The sequence below is a fragment of the Callithrix jacchus genome, chromosome 6 (assembly GCF_049354715.1).
Source record: "Callithrix jacchus isolate 240 chromosome 6, calJac240_pri, whole genome shotgun sequence".
Lineage (NCBI taxonomy): Eukaryota > Metazoa > Chordata > Mammalia > Primates > Cebidae > Callithrix > Callithrix jacchus.
Genome location: NC_133507.1, coordinates 50,912,502 through 50,930,597, shown reverse-complemented (window position 1 = coordinate 50,930,597; position 18,096 = coordinate 50,912,502). Strand labels below are relative to the sequence as shown.

The 18,096-nt window shown below is 35.8% G+C and overlaps 1 protein-coding gene across 7 annotated transcripts in view; it reads left to right on the top strand.

Annotated features, from left to right (window-relative positions):
* The window catches only part of ZNF385B (zinc finger protein 385B), a 400,251-nt gene that overhangs the window by 33,725 nt on the left and 348,430 nt on the right, over positions 1-18,096 (top strand). The window contains exon 1 of one of the 7 annotated variants that reach the window (XM_054257485.2): positions 1,076-1,981. The exons of the other annotated variants lie outside the window; for them this stretch is intronic. The gene's annotated coding sequence lies outside the window, so the exon portion shown is untranslated. Of the gene's footprint in view, positions 1-1,075; positions 1,982-18,096 lie in introns of those variants that run through there. 7 annotated transcript variants of the gene reach the window in all.

Genomic DNA, 18,096 nt, shown 5'->3' with positions numbered 1-18,096 from the left:
ATTGTTTCTTTTGGTATACATAATCTATAGAGCAGTGTTTTTCTATGTATCACATCTTATTTGTGAGATCTGAAATACTTTCAAGGAAAATTAAAAGAACATTTGATTTGTACTGTTTTTGTGTGTATTTTTCTGGAATAGTCAAAATATGGGTACATTTGGGGGAAAAACTGAAAATTGTGAAAATTGGAAAATGTCAAATATGCAATTGTGTCTAAATAAAATTACACCAAGTATTTGATTGTTTGAATATATATACACATACTAACATATACATACATCTATACATATATATACACACATGTACATACACACACTTTTTCTCTGGATGTTTTGTCTCTCTATAATAAATTATATTAAAAAGTGATATTCTTAGAGAAATGTGAAATAATGAGTTGTGCAGATTTTAAAGGAGCTATAAATTTACTTTGAAAAATATTTTATGTAACATTGTTATTTTCACCCCAAAGTAGAGGAATTTCAAATGTATATAACATTTCTTGCTGAAGGTAATGTCAGCAAAATCACTTTAATTCAGCATAGTTCATTTACTCATGTAAGAAAAATTAATTGCATAATGTCTATTTGGTTAGGTCTTGAATATTTTCTCTAAGCATATCTCATTTTAATTCTAGGATGCTTTGATTTAGTGTAGAATATGATGATTATTATAAAATGTATACTTGGACTTTTAAGTAGGTTATTTAAATCATTAGCCTGAATATCATGCATACCCTGGAAACTCGAAGGGTGGCTAGAGTGTGGATTTGTATGCTTTTAAAAATGAGGTGGTGGTTGCTTGACATCTGGTTTTGCTTTCTGACTTGGTAAGCTAATGCAAGATGCCTAGAATAATGCCCTTTCCTTTAGTAAACCTAATAATTTTTTTTGAAAAGTCCACAAAACTTGCTTTTATCTAAATTCTAGTTTTGAAAGGTTTATATATATTAACATTTTTTACATGCAAATACTGACCCTGGAAGTGTTAAGCTCCTTTCAGTCATTTATACTGCAGTTTGATGCATTTTAATCTGATTACTTTCCTTCTAAATCCGAGAAGAGCTGTAGTGAGACTGCATTTTTAAAGGGAAAGGTGAATCTTTTGTAGCACATAGGGAACTTCAAGGATCATCCTGGAATGGATGCCTAATGTAACAGGAAACTGAAGTGGGAGGAGGGGGAGAGGGTGTGGTAGGAGAAGGAAGATTCCTTTGTAAATATAGCAAAAGGCCAGATTTTTCCAATTTTTTAGTTTTGCAGAGCAACTTGATTATCCAGAATCACCTGAGACACCAAATTCCTGGATCCTTCTTAGGAGCTTCTTTCCTCCAGAGCTCATCTTCCTAATCCTAACACAGTTTAATTAATCTGACTGCTGTTCTTGGTACTCTGAGACTCGTCTACAGAAGGAGGCTCTGTCACAGATCCTCAGACCCACAGCTGGATGTTATATGAGGGCAGTCTTGCCTAAATGGAAATGAAACTCCACACCCTATCATAATTTGTTTGTGCCTTATGCCTGAACTATTTCTTTATGTCACAAGAATTAATAATCTTCATGGTTCCAAATGCATGAATCAGAGAAACAGCAGGGAGTCAGAGATTTTTCTCTGTCAGTCTCTATGAGTCCATAAATTGAGATCTCAGGAGACAGATGTGCTTAGCACAGGAGTGGCAGAGCTTTGACTGCAATAATGGTCTTTCCACTTCTGATCCAGGGCTTGGACCCTTTGCCCAAATACCCAGTACTTGCTACTACTGAACTGACCTTCCTTTTTTCTCTTGGAAGGAGCATTTAAGCAAACTTCTGGGCCCATGAGAGCATTGGTATCTGCTTGCAAGGAAGTTTACTTCTGGAAAATTAGAGATTATATTTTCATGTGATGCAAGTATTTCCAAGTATATGTACTTCTAAAGAAATTTTAATTTAGATGATAAGCCCATTTTTGCCCTTTTTTTTTTTTCAAAGCAACTTGATCCGGTAAGTGTTGGCATCTTAAATGGAAATGTTTATGTAGTTTTGCTGGCTCTTCGCTATGGCAGTAAAATGCAAGACAGCGCTGTGGTTGAATAAAATTCTCAGAATTTTATTCATAGCTATTATAGTAGCTATGTAGTGGTATCTCTTTGTTGTTTTCATTTGCATTTCCCCACTGACATGACACTGAGTCTTTCAATATGCCTGTCATCTGTATATCTTCTTTAGTAAAGTGTCTATGCAGAGCATTTTGCTCTTTTTCAGTTGAGCTCCTTTGTTGAATGTTTAAGAGTTTTTTGTATATTTTGGATACAAGTTCTTTATCAGATATATGTTTTGCAGATATTTTCTCCCAATCTGTGGCTTATCTATGCATTCTCTTAACAATATCTTCTCAGAGCTAAAGTTTTTAATCTCAGTAAAGTTTCATCTATCATTATTTTTCTTTCATGGATTGTGCTTTCATGTTGCATCTAAAAAGCCATCTCCAAACCCAAGGTTACCTAGATTTTCCCCCATGTTATCTTCTAGAAGTTTTATGGTTTTTTGATTTACATTTAGTTCAAAATTTTGAGTTAATTTTTGTTAAAGGTGTTAGGTCAATGTCTAGATTATTAATATGTTTGCATGTATAGGTACAGTTCATTTAGTTTTCACTCTAGTGAGTGAATTAGCATTCTTGGATATATTTATAGGAAGATATTTTAATCACTGAAGACCTAGGAGAATATTGTTTTTCAGCTAACAGTCTCTTAACTATGAAGATAAATATTATCAGAACATGAAATTGTTTTCTCAGTGAAGTGTTTTAACATTTGGTCTTTCACTATACTTTAGAATGATTTGGAAAGACTAGAACTGTGTGTATGATTTGGAGCTGGTTGTATTTCTTAATTAAATGTTTGGTAATGCTCTTGTTTAAGTAGTTGTCGTCTTTTAAAACTTTTTTAAATCCATTTCATCCTCTGAGTTACTGGTTTGGAAGATTGTTACAATGTACCTGGCTTCTTTTCTTTTCTTTTTCTCTTCTTCTCTTTCTCTTCTTTTCTTTCCCTCCCTCCCTCCCTCCCTCCCTCCCTCCCTCCCTCCCTCCCTCCCTCCCTTCCTTCCTTCCTTCCTTCCTTCTTTCTTTTTCTTTCTTCTCTCTCTCTCTTTTCTTTCTTTCCCACTGTACTTGGCTAACAAACCTTAACATCTGCTGACATTGTTGATCCTAGGAATAAAAACGTGAGATGATCTCTGGAAATATTTCTAGGCACAGAGCCCAGACAATCCATAAAACCCATATATTTCAAACTATGCCAGTTTTGTGAAATCTTTACCAAATATTTGCCAGTGATTTGGTTACATAGGCCTGTTTAAAGAAAAGATTTTAAAGTTCTTGAGGTGATTTGTAATTTTCATGAAAACTAGGAGCCTTTTCATATCCAAATTTTTCCTTTCAGATTGTCTTGGTATTCTTTTTTGCAATAATGTAGCCACTCGCATTATAATGGTTTGCTTAGTGTTGAACCAAATAATCTGAAACAAAAGTGAATAAAGGATTTATTTTTTAAAACAAAATTTTACTTAAGCTACAAAGCAGAAATGAGGTCATATTTTACTTTTAATAAGGAGTTTTCAAATACAGGTTATTATTGCTAAATGTTGTGTGTAATATGGTGGGCTCGTGGTGAAGGAATTAATTGACAATTTAATACTTGCCATTTGGATTTTGTTTAGCTGTCCTTTGTATGATATATTTTTACCTCCTATCCTATATCGTTATCTCACACTTGCCATGTGTTTAAAAGGATTGGCATGAAAATAAAAATATATAGACCTAGCAATTCTAAGGCATATGTACCCATGTTCCACCAAACACAAGAATGTTCATAGCAGCATCATTTATAACACCCTCAACTGAAAAATACTCAAATGTCAGTTGATAGTAGTCTAGATAAATAAATGATATATTCATAAAATATTCATGAAATAATATATGCATAAAATATACTTTACATACATGAAAACAAATAGTTTGCAGTTATATCCAACAGTGTGGGCAAAACTCACAAAAGAATAAATTCTACTTAATTGCATTTATAGGAACTTTAAAAACAGGCAAATGTAACCCATGGTATCAAAAGTCAGGATAGTGGTTACATTTGAGTCACGTAGTGATTATAAGGGGGCATGAGAAGGCATCTGGGGTTTTGGTAATCTTGATCTTAATGCCGGCTATATGGGACATGTTCACTTTGTGACAATTCATAGGCTCTATGATGTTTGCTTGTATGCACACATGTTATATTTTAACAGCATGCTTTAAGAAAGGCAGTGTTTGCAACAACATAGGCCCCAGTGAGGGCAGCATTTAATAGGGAGCAGTTAATAATGGGGAGCTAGGAAATGTGGGCAGTTCTGGTTGTAAGAGATGTGTGAGGTTTATTTTTTAAAGATTATTTAACATTATTTAAATTATTACTTACATTTAAATTATTGTTCACATTTTGCATTTGAGAATTATATTTTTAAAATAAATAATTAAGTCTATTTACATAAATATAAAACACAGATTTCCCACTGCTGGAAATACATAATCATTTGCTTAAAATGGTATTTGTGTTGTTATGAAATCAGATATTGAAATTAATAGAGAGATCCTTGCTTAAACGTCTTTCATGACTTATCATTGCTCACAGGACAGAATTCTGATTTCCTGGGGAAGCATAGAAAGGCCCACGTGATCTAGACTCCCTCCAAGTCTATTTACCTGTTCTTCCCCAACCCTCCCTATCACACTATCTCCAAAATTCCCAGCTTCTTGCAGCTCCTTGGGCACTGGTTTTTCCACACTGACTAGTCTTTGCTTTGGCTACTCCTTCTCCCCTGCATGCCTATTATATTCACATATTTCAGACTACTGTGTTTCTAGTGCTTAATGCAGTATCTGGCCCTTGATGGGATGTCAGTTAATTAAAGCAGCTTGAAGACTTCATAAAGTAACTGTATCATCATCTTAAATCCTTAGATACTTTTGTGTCTCTTTGTTAGGTTTTAGGACATTCGGTGTAGTGTGAGTTTCCTGTTTATCTTTATTCTACGGCAGTATTTAGACCATGCTAGGAACTTAAGTGTGGAATGGACAAAAGATTTGAAGTTTTGAATTGATACAGAAACCAAAGTCAACTAGATTTGTCTTTGATGTATGCTTTATAAATTTTTAGCTTCAAATTTACCTTTCTAATTGCATGATTTATAGATGCAAAAGCTGTTGGTATTTATTTTTAGTATATGTTTTGTGGGTAGGTGCTAGGCAGTGAGAGAAATCCAAGCAAGTAAAAGAATTTTTTTCTGAATAATTTACAAAGCGAATTAAAAAAAAACCAGTAAAACAAAACCTACCTGTTCATTTTATGTTCATTTAGATCTATTGTGTGTATTATAGAGAAGTATCTTGCTGCTGGCCCCCTACTTTAAGGGAGACTGCTGCATACTTTAAAGGTGCCTATCAGGAATATTTTTGCTTCTCTGCAGGGCTATCAGTAGCTCTCTTTGCTTCATAGAGATGGATGGGGCTGGGGTAAGTGGTATCTGAGTATTCTAAAAGGAATGAAATCAGTCATCAAGTGAGAGTTAAAAATGGTGTCTTTTTATTGTTAATAAGCCAGCCTTCTACCTCTATCCCTGAAGAAAACCCATGAGTGCATCAAAGCTCTTGCATGTTTTGTTGTTGTTTATTTGTGGCTTTATAGTGTTGTACCAAGAAACAAAGCACCATCAATCTTTCTTAAAATACCCTTTCCCTTCCTGATACCTTTCGAAAAATTTATTTCTTATCTATTTAAACATTGAACTGCATTCTCGTTTGACAATTTCAAACTCTAAACTCTATTGCATGTAAGGTGGGTAGCTGCATTTTCGACAACTGTTTTTCATACTTTGGTAACTTGTTTATCTATCTATTCTCTTCAAATTTAAGGCTCTCATTTGCTGGTCAGGTGGCTCACAGAGGTGATGTGAAAAGGAGGATAAAGAGGTGTTAAAAAGCAGGATACCCAAAATTTCGTGTCAATAAAGCTGCCGAGCTGAGGGAGGGGATGGCATCAGAATACTGACAATGAATCCTAGAGTCATGGGAGGACAGAGATGGTGGGGCAATCCTGAGGTAGTAAACAGGAAGAAAGTTGGGGTTCACAGATGGTGGAAGCCATGAATTAAGGAAGGGAGGGGTCGTTGTCATCAATGGTATTTTACTCCCTCACTTCCTTGAAAATGGCATCTTATTTAACTCATAGTGAAGCAGGACTTGACAACACTGTAATGAAATTGCAAGGGGCAGAAAGGTCCATTCCCAAATGGCTTGATGAGTCATCTTGTGGGGACTTCTGCTTTAAAACCTCATTACTCCTTAACTGATAAAACCTAGGCACAGCTAACTAATCTGAGCTTCAAGATAACCTCTCAAGTAATTTAGAAAAGAGGAAATGAGATGCTTTCTTTTAAAGCTTGTCTTTAAACTGTTAGAATAGTAGGGGGTGGTTATTTTGTTAATCTTTATACTTTGGAAGAAGAATTGTGTTTTTATAGTAATACATTTTAGACTATCAAAAAAGAAGTGCTTTGACCACAGCTCAAAACCACCAAATATTTATTTTTAGACTAAGTTTAGACTGAGTGAATTTAAAATTTATTTTGGTATCTATCACTTGAAATTAAACAAAACAAAACAGGAAAGGGTGAATAGATAGTCATTGGGAACTGGACTGGTTTTGCTTTTGTAAATGGGGGATTAGGATTCGTCTTGTCCTATAAAGGACATGCAGCATTTAGATTAGACATAATCTGATTGTATTGTAATACAAAGGCCATTCAAGTCAGTTCAGTGTCCAGGGTCTATAAGCACCATATGACCACTTATTGGTCCAGGGAAGAGTATTAACAGAAAGATAATAATGAGTTTTAATCCAAATCCTTAAAGCACAACAGCTGTGGCTTCAAATGAATTTTCTTTCAGACATTAGAAGCACTGCTGTGTTTCTTACAACATGATAAATTGAACTATTTCTTTCTTTACTGACACAAAGAGTATGCCTATTTAACTTCACTTTTATTTGATTAGGTATTTCTCTTGTCTCACATTTCTTTTAGTATATAATATACATGTTGTCAAAATGTTTGTATATTTTTTAAAAATCAGACTACCCATATAAGAGCAAAGCACAAACCAGGCATCTCCTCAGCAAACTAGCATATATGGCCACCCTATATAAAAGTTGTGTTTTTAACTTTTAAAAAATTCTCCAATAAAATGATGAAGACACACTTAAGATATTAGGGAACCATATGTCCTTTCCATATGTGTTCAAAATATATGGTGCTTTGGAAATTAAAAAACAAAAACAAAATTAAACAAAACAAACACAGACTTATGTTCACAATGAGTATTTAAAATGCCAAGTTTATTTAAATATGATTCACAAATTTTTTCTTCTTTTCATTTTGAAATGTATTGAATTTAGCAAGCATTTATTTTCTGTATTTTTATGTTTTACTAATGCCATTATTCATGTTGAATATACTGTATAGTGAATTTGGGTAACATAGACTTATCTTTCAGCTCCCAAAGGGCTCTCTTTGGTTTGTGCATCAGTGTGTTCCCTCCCTTTAGCCACAGTGACATCTTTTGAGTGATGGTCACATGGACCAGACATGCACAAGTGGACTAGATACTAGCATTTTAATAGAGCTGCTATAGAAACAGACTCTGACTTTCCTGCTGGAAGTACTTGAACTTGTACCCTTGGGAAGTAGGGCAGACCATCTAAAGATTTTTTAAAAGCCTTAGATTGAATACAACATCTAAGATCTTCATACTAAGGTATGAAGATAGTCTTGGTGATACTACTTAGCTGGATCAAGCCAAACCCTGTCACTGGAGTTTTTTATTACATGAACTAGTAAACTCCTTTTATTGCTCAAGCCTTTTGCATTTGAGTTTCAGTTACTGGCAACCAAAAAAAAAAAAAAAACTAACTGAAACAAGACTGAAAAATAACCGCAAACCGTTGTGTTTGCAAATATTTGGAAACTATTATTTTTGAAAAGAGGAATGACATGCTATTTCAATGATTGACAGAGGAAGCTCTTAGAGTTAGATGTTGGGTCACGGAGGTAGAAAAGGATGAACAGTAAAATACAAGAAGAGTTGCTAAGAATTCTTCTGTACTAAGAGAAACAATGGGAACAAGTAAAATGTGTGTGAAGGAAAATGTTACTTGATAGTGAACCAAATTTTGACAAAAGGCACAGGAGGATTTAAAAGTGAGCTCGGCTTTGTGGTCTTGGATAGCCTGGAAGGGAAAACTAGGTCTAAAATTAAACTTGTCTAGACATAGCAAGCATCTGCATCTTTTTATCTAGAATTAAAACTCACCTGTTTGTGAAACTTGTGCTGCAGCTTTGTAGCACAGCATAGCAGTTTTATGTGATATTTTATGGTAACTGAAGAATGTGATATGTGGTGATAAGACCCAGTCAGAATAGTAGGTCTTACTTCTGTCACCTCAACTACTTTATCTCACTCATGGAATAAAAGTTAGTAAATTGGAATATTTCTTCGGCTAGAATTTTATGACCAGTGCAAAGTTATCTTTGATTCAGCATGAATTTTAAGCTCTTGAACACTATATTGTTTTTCTCCCCTCCCAAAAGAAGAGAACACATCTTTAGATAAAAATTTCTAAACAAATCCTGAAACCTTTGTATCCCTCACAACTGTCAAAGTTATATAATCACTAACAGAACTTTGACATCTTCATAGATGTTTTTACAGAAAATCTCTACAGAAAGTCCAGGACTGGTATGCCTTGTATGTAATGGATGGCTCCCATAAGCATAGAATTGCTATTGTTATGTGTTTATTATTGTGTGCAAAGAAGAATTCTTTAGAATGGAAAAAGATATTCCAATAACTTATTTATTATTTTTTCTTATTTGAGACAGAGTTTCACTCTTGTGACCCAGGCTGGAGTGCAATGGCGCGATCTCGGCTCACTGCAACCTCCGCCGCCTGTGTTCAGGCAATTCTCCTTCCTCAGCCTCCCGAGTAGCTGGGATTACAGGCGTGTGCCACCATGCCCAGCTAATTTTTTTGTATTTTTAGTAAAGACGGGGTTTCACCATGTTGACCAGGATGGTCTCGAGCTCTTGACCTCGTGATCCACCCACCTCGACCTCCCAAAGTGCTGGGATTACAGGCGTGAGCCACCGCACCCAGCCCCAATTACTTCATTTTTTAAGGCTTAATGATCTGGGCTCTTTGGCCTTTTACTTAAGGGGGAGATGTGTAGGTTTGCTACTTCTGTACGCAAATGGTAATCACATGCCAGTCTCAGTTACAAATTAAAATTCCGAAGTCTAGGGAAGGGTCTTTAGGTTCATGATGTGGAGATGACATTCGCAGTGCAAATGTCCTCCATAGCTTAGGAGTGGCACTTTCTGTGAGTGCAGGACTCCATCAGACTCTCTTGACCACCAAGGTCTGTATTGCTGCTGTTGCTGCTGATAATTAGGAATATGTTGAATTAGATAGAATATGATCATTTTCATCATTACCACCATGAAATTATAGTATTTATTTTTGAATGTTAAAATTCTTTAGCAAAAGAAATCATTTTTACACATTAGTATATTGCCTTTTATAGCAGCTAGTTTTGGGTGAAGTGACGTATTAAGCTCCACTAATTTGAGAACCTAAACGGTGAAATGACCTCGCACTTGGAAAATGTGTGGTTAATAGGATGACAGGCAATCTTCCTTTAAGGGAAGGCTAAGGAACGTGGAAAAGAAGGACAAAAGCCTGTGCTCAGTGGACTTTTATTTAACTTATTGCCTTAATAAAATTTATATTTTAGGAATCTATTGTGTAGGAATTTTTTTCATGGAGAAACAATAATATAAATTATTTCAATAAAAGTTCTGTTGCCCTCTTTCAAGGTGATCATTTTCTTCAAAAAGAGGAACATAATGTGTTTCTTGCTGTTACTTTTTTACAGAAAACCTTGCACTATGCAGCAGAAGATAGTGAATTTTAAGCATATGCTCTTGCTAATGAATTATCTCAGCTTTGTGTCTTTGGACACTAGGAGTACTTTTTTTCTTGCATCCTATTTTTGTCACTGCAGTCAGATTAATGAATTATGAACGGTACCATTTCATTCGGATAATCAGAATTAAGAGATGATGTTTTCCTTGGGTACTTCTCCTTGGATATATCATTAATCATATTCTGCAAACTGTAGTCAAGGCAGAACTGAGAATGCTAGTTTATGTGACATGTACTAAGGGGGGAAACAGGTTGTCATTTATTCTATCTTGGGTAAAGCACATCTTGGTAAAATGGCTAGATAAGGAATGACATCTTAAAATTGCTTCTTATTTTGATCTCTGTCATAGGCCTGAAGAATCTCCTGGGAAACTGTGAAGTGTTCTCACCAAAAGTAAAAGTCATTACTCAAGAGTATTGTTTTTAGTTTTATGTATGGCTTTTAAACCAAGGGGTGTGGCATAAAAATGTAAAATAACCGAACTCTCATTTGGAGGCTTTATTTATATTCTCTGCAGCTCCTACCCTGTTTGCAGCCTCCTGAACTCCCCACTGTATCCTTTGTTGGAGGAAATCCATATCTCTGAGAGGACATTTGTAATGGGTAATATGAGCATTTCTGATATTAAATGACTTTAAAGAAATTCACTCACAAAGATCTTTTAATTGCCCCCAAATGACTCCATGTATCATGACTACTTAAGAAGTGGTATAGATAGTTGGAAAGAGAGGAGGACATGGCAACGGGAGAGGGAACACCCTGTGCCCTGACACTTGGGAGTTTGTGCCCATTGGTCAGCTGTAGGAAGATTCAAGGACCACCTGTAGAGATTGGCAGTTTTTCTTTGATATGTACTATGAGTAGAAAAAAGAAAAAGGTATTCATTGAAAACTTTTGCTATGAGTTCCATTCAAATTCTATTAGTTTTGATAGGTTGCTCTGAAGTGCACAAATAGGAAATTTTGCCGTTATTTCTAGAATAGGAATATGAAAAATAAATGCAGCCTAGTAAATGAAGACTTATCAATAGTTAGTAGTATCATTAAGGTTTTAACATCTTAGCTGGAATCTCCATTCATGAACTCCTCCTTTTTCGGATTTAGAATATTTACAAGAAAAAGCAAACATCCACCATTTATGCTCTCTTGTAAAACCCTGGAAATATGTTACTATAACAAAATTCCTTATAGACAGTGAGGAAATAAAAAAATACAATTATAGCCTTTTAAGAAAGAAACCAAAGACATAAGTTTCATGTCAAAGTTATGCTTGGTAGACAAATCCATATTTATAGAAAAGTTCACAACCCTAAGAGATTTTATTATTTAAAAATAAAATTTGAAAATGAGTGAAACATTAAATTCTAGACAATTGGGAGAAAAAAAATCCTGAAACAAAGTAACACCCATAAATAGCACATAAGAATATGTTAAGAGTAAAGACAAAACACAGAATTTAATGTTAGAAGATGGAAAAACAGTAGAATTAAGACTGGTTTAAAATCAAACAATGAAATAAATGTTTGATAAACTAAATTTTAAAAAGAGAAGGAGAAACAGAAAATAAAAAACAAATTTAGAAATGAGAAAAGGGCTATAGTCAGAGTCAGAGAAGATTATAAATTATGCAAATATCGATATAACTTTATGCAAATATACTGAAAAATGAAGTAATGAAAATTTCTGCATGTTGTTCCTCATTAACAAAACCAAAGGTACATAATAAACTGGAAAAGAGATTTTGAGGTAGATCTTATAAAAAATTATCTAACTTTTATTTTAAAAAGTTCTTACCACTTAAGAAAACACATCAATGAAAAAATTTGAGCTATATGTACATATATACACACACACACATACACACACATATATATGTGTATATGCACATACACATTCACACACATATTCACATACATATACATGTATATATATATATATACATTCTAGGGGTGCTTGAAAAGTCTGGAAGCATAAGGTAAACTTATTTTTGACAGTGTGCTAGGGACACTTTCAAAAAGTGTGCTATAATTTCCATCAACCTCCAGATACCTTGTTAGGGGAAGTACCTGGTAAAATATGTCTAATTGTTAATATGAAAACTGTACAATACAATCATATGCTACAGTGTGTCCTGAAAGTCTGTCAACCAAGGCAAAAATAGTGTAAGAATGGAATTTGACAACATGGCTGCTATTGACAAAAATGTACCTTTTCCCCATCCTCCCAGAAAGGAGAGGGCAAAAGACCTCTGAGCTGTCCTTGAGGTTTGGAAACCATCATCTAAATGGTGACTATGGCAAACTGAAAGCCAAAGCTCATCCTCAAGTTTCGGAGGCCCTGAGCACCTCACAGTGTTCTACTCACCTTTCCTAAGGGGAAAAGTAAAACTGTCTGTGTGTATCCTCGAGAATTAAATTAGGTTGGCCAAGAAGGAATGAAGTTTCAAGGCTTGGAAGGGATGGAGATTCCCACCTAGAGTTATGGGTTACGAAGCACAGTGCAGGGTGGCAGGTCTATTCTGAGTCCTGGGGGGCATCCCAGGAATTAATAGGGCCGGTGGGTGATAGATGGATGATGTGGTGGAGGGGGTGGTGATATCATGAGGGAGGCCACTGTGTTCCAGGCACTTGAAGATTCCAAAGTCTTCACTGGCTTGGAAGTAGAGCCACCCACCTGTCCTTGGGGTTTGAACACCAGCATCTCAATGGTTACCACAACAGTCTGAAACCCATAAGACCCTTTTTGCTGAGTTTCCTGGTGATCTCACAGGGCCAGAGCAGAAAAGGGTATGAAATAATGCATAATATTGTTGGCAAATGGATACTTGGAGCCTTACTTTATTTGAATTAGAAAAATAAAGAAAAGCGACATTAAGTTCTATTTTGTGGAGTAAATTTTGTGTGTGTGTATTTATAAACATGCACATATTTATACATATATATCTATGAGGTATTGGCAAAAACACCAAAATAATAGCTGAATTCCAATAAGAAAGCCTACCTTAGTTACTTTGTACTCAGTGAAGAGGCCATTAGAACCGGCATTTGGGAAGAGCACTTCTTCTGGACTAGTTTGATATTTTTCCAGGTTTATCATGGAGTTTATAAAATCTGATGAGCATTAGGGCCAACACTGAGGATGAGAACCTTTCTATTCTTTTCATTGAGTAGAAGTGAGTCACTAGTGTGATGTGTCTCCAGCCGAATGAACTGACCAGGAGTGTGTCGTGGGAATCAAAAATGAAATTATAGTCCAGCATACTGTGTCAGTGCTTTGTGGTACCTAGTTTTGAAATCCGAAACGTTTCTTGCAAGATTGTATTTTATGTTTATGTGTAATATTAACACACTAGCAAGGGATTAATCATGATTGTTCAGAAATTATCTTTTAAATCTTAATTTAAAATAAAGTGATGTATAATCAAGAGACATCAATTGTAAGACTGATTTAAAGAGCCATTTAGTGAAGGAAAAATTATTTAATTATATCAGGTTATTTTAAACTGAAAGAAAAATAGCATTCTGCCAACTTATAAAGTAGTAATGTTTAAATTGACTGAATTCTCCAACTCTGCTGCTAGATCATTTTAGGGTATCTAGCAGCAGAGTTGGAGAATTTTTACTGAGGTTAATTAACACACTTGGAGGGACCTGTCATTATGTAGGAAAGGCAAATTTTAATAAAACTGTACTTTTAAGATTGTTAAGAACTCTCTCCTACCACATAGGATGCAGGGAAATATTCTCTCTAGTTCTTTCTCCCAGAAATATGCTGACATACACTCACCCACACATGCACACACTCACTTGGGCTGACACACACAATGTACTACACATACTCACACACACATGCAGTCTGCCACAGTCTTCTCCCTTCTCCCTACACATGCTTGCTTGTTCAAGCTGACACATACACAAACACACACACTCTTGCTCAGGCTGACACACCTACACAACATAAAAGTTGTATAGCCAACAGTGTTCTACCCACTTTTCCAAGGAGAAAAGTGCATATGCCTGTGAACTTTCTGTTTCTCAGATTGACTCTTATAAACTCACACTGTCTCCTGCAGGGCAACACACACACACATGCACATGCTCAAGCTGGCATGCACACATAGTATGCAGACACACAGCCAGTCATGTGAACATAACCACATAGACCCATTCAGATTGACACACGCACACAAACAGAGGGTTACACGCACAGTAGTGCCTGCTCACACACAGTTAAGCATTGGCTTTTTTTTCTTCTCCAGTGTTTTGTTGCTGATCTCTGACTTTTCTGCCTTTGATTTACATTCTCTGCATCTTTGACTTAGAGGTGGTGACAAAGACCAATTATTTCATGTGATTACATTTGGAGTGAAATTAGTGGTTTTGATACCAGCTCACTTTTATTATTCACATATAGTTTAAAAAACCTTCATGGGCTTTTTCTGCTTTAATATGTGAAAGTGAAAGTTGAGAGATTATATAAGTAGATAAGAAAATGGCATTTTAATATATACTTGTTGAGTCTACAGGATCAGATGAGAAGTTGGTAAGGATTATATCATGAAATTAAAAAAACAATTCTCTATTTTGCCAAATTGTAGATCAATGTTCTTATGTCACTTTGTGCTACTTTCTGTTACTTGCTTTCGCTGATTATAATAATAAACACTATGCAAAAGAACAATGATGCAACTTAGTATTTCGATAGGAGACAATAAAAAGGTGGGCAGTTGAGTTGCCTTTCTGAAACTGAGAGCTTTTTGTCTGTGAACATATAAGGACAGCAGAACATCAAAAATGTCCAGTGTTATTCACGACGAAGCTTTCACACAATGTCTAAAAGATTGGAAAGCAACATTTGGGACACACCAGATGTTTGTTTCTTGAAAGAATCTGGAAATCACAATTCTGGGATTTTGTTACTAATGAAGAAGAAAAAGGGGGGAAAAATCTTTCATAAACCACATTGGTCCATTGGTGCATTTCTTTTGAAAAATAAAATGAAATAAAAGAATGGAAATTAGAGTATATACATTATATTTGGAAAGGAACCACTAATATTTCTGAGATTTCATGTTGAAAAACGTGAGCTTTTATTTAAATATTTATTTATTATTTTATTCAATCACTTTCTTGGTCTTGCTAGTTGGATAAGAAAACTTTAGAAAACTGTACCAACGACAAACATTGAACTTCTATTTGAGGAAGCCCCGCTAGGTATAGTGTTTAGAGAAATTGTCTCCCATGTGGAAACCTAGGCGGAAGATCCTCCTGCTCTCTGCCCTCCTCCCAGGAAGCCTGATCAGGTAAGGCCTCAAGGCCTTCATAAGGACTTTGACTTTTACTGTAAGTGAAATAGGAAGTCATTAGAGACTTGTGAGCAGAAGAGTGACATAATCTAACTTGTGTTTGGTTTTAAACAATCATTTCTATTACAATGGGGAGAACAGACTGCTAGGGGATAAGAGATGAAGAAGAGGGTCCCTTCAGGGGGGGACCAAGGCATTCCAGAGGAAAAATGACTGTGGCTTAAACTAGAATGAAAGTAGAGAGAAGTGGTTAGATTCTGGTATATTTTGAAAATAGAGTAATTAGAATTTGCAGCTTTATTTGAAGTGGACAAAAGAAATGGAGACCAGTTGATGATTCTAAGGTTTTTAGCCTGAACAACTTGATGAAAGAAGTTTCTGTTTAGTTAAATGGATAATTTGGGGATGAGGGGTACTTGGGGTGGGGGTTGCTTCTTGGCAGTTTGATAGACATTCAAGTAGGGTAGGAAGTTCTGTCTGAGTCTGAAGTTTAGGTGAGAGATTGAATCTGGAGGAGTGTGTGTGTGACATTTAAGTTGTCAATGTACAAACATATTTAAAGATAAGAGCCTGAATGAGATGACCTTATGAATAAATAGATGGAAGAAGCACAAAGTTTGAGCCTTGGAGCATTTTAACATTTATCATCAGATACACGAAGGGGTACCAGCGAAGGCATCTAAGAAGGGTTAATAGTACAGTGTAGTGGTGTCTTAGAAACCAATACATTACAATTTTCAAGGAAGGATTCCTAAATGTGTCCTACAATACATAACAAATGTCAAATAACATGAGGACCATGAATTGACCACTGAATTTGCAAATGTGGAGGGCATTAGCGACCTGGTTAAACACTAGAGCATTGTTGAATGAATAAAATAATCTGAATCAAGGAATCAAGGAATCAATCAAGATATGGCATAGATATGTTAAAAGAATTGTTCCCTGTTAAAGAGGATAGTAACTGTATTTGGTTCCTGAAACAAAATGATTTCATGATCGTGACACATATTTAGGTAAACAGAAATACCAGTATAGTTCTTTTCCCTATTTTTGATAAGCTCCCTCTCCCATTCAGTTTTCATAATCTTTATCATTCTTTTCAAGTTCTATTTCAGTCTCAGCTGATGAGCTTGCCTCGTGCTTGACTTAGGTAATAAAAGTGACCATCTGTGAGTTGAGTGAATGTTCTGCTCCCATTACCTGCATATAAATCTATCTGTATTTGTTCCTTTCCAGTACTTCCTTCTCACAGATATCAAGGGAAAGATGTCCCTCCCAGGCAAGTCTCTCCACCTCTTCTCTTGATGCCTCTTTTCTTCAGGATCCTGGTGGCATTCATTGCTCCTTTTAAGCCTTTGTCCTCTCTCTCTCTCTATTGCTTCTCGCAGCTCATAGATTTGTTTGCTTATAGCTTTTCTCATCTTGAAAACACAGGCCTTTCCCCAATTTGTATTCCCATCTAACTAGACAAAAACAATAGAGACATGTCGTGAAGTATTTTAGAAATAAGGAAATGAAGAATGAAGAAAATCATAATCACCCATAATCCCATTCTCAGAGATGATTATTATGTGTTTACTTAAGTTTTTCCTATATGCATTTTTACCAACTGTGATGCCACTATATACATACACTTTTAAAATCCCCCTTTCATTCAGGTAACATCATTAATATTATCTTTTTCATGTGTTTGTTTATTTCAGCTAGTTAAGGCCATGTAATAAATTGTATCTCAGAACTCCTCCAGCCCTGGAGCTTCATGTACTTTTCCAAAGGCTTGAAATAGTTGTAAACGTTTCCACATGAAAAGGCCTCCACAACATTTATCCACACAGCCTGAGGGCACGTCACTATTTGTACTTCATGGAGTAGTTTTTGAGGGCATGACCAGGTGCCTCCATTGAAGGCCCTATGGTCCATGATCCCTCTAATATCCACCATCTCCTGCTTATCCTCCATTGCCCAGTTAATCTTGTTGCCAGTCCCCAAGACAATCATGATGTGCTTGTTCCTGATAGTGCATGGATCATATAACTCATACATTTTGTTGAAGTCAGGTACATTGGTAATATCCACAAGAAAAATAACTGCAAAATCTTTAACCTTCTCAATGATGCTGTACAAGACCTTGTCCATTTTCATGCATGTGGAGTCCCAGTCATTGCAGAAGCGAATGACAACCATGTGGTCCTCCTCTGGGAGAATGGGCTGGTCCACCTGCCAGCTGCTGTGGAGGTGCAGGAGTGTGTGTGACATAGTGGCCCACATGCTCACTGCTGCCCAAGGCCGAGTGCCAAGGAGGGCCCCGTGTGATGAGCACAGTCCCTCACTCTCAGTCCCTGTGGTCCCCAAAGACCCTCAGGGCCTGCCCACAACCCCCCCATCAGTATTGGGCCTGCTCCATTCACATAACATTGTAACACTTTCCACATGCTTTAAACAGGTTTGTAAATAACTATTAGAGTAGCTAGAGTTTTTGATACTGTATTTATGCTATGATTTATATATTCATCATTTTACTGGATTTTTCAAACCTATTTTTTATTTAAATAAAACTAAGGTGAATATCTTTGTATATAAATCTTTTACTACATGTCATATTATTTTCTAGGCTGGAGTCTGAAGGAAATTGCTGAGTCAAAGGATGTATACTGTTTTATGACTCTTGTTAGCTATTGCCAGATTGTTTTAAAAAATCAGTCTGCCAATTTATATGCCTAC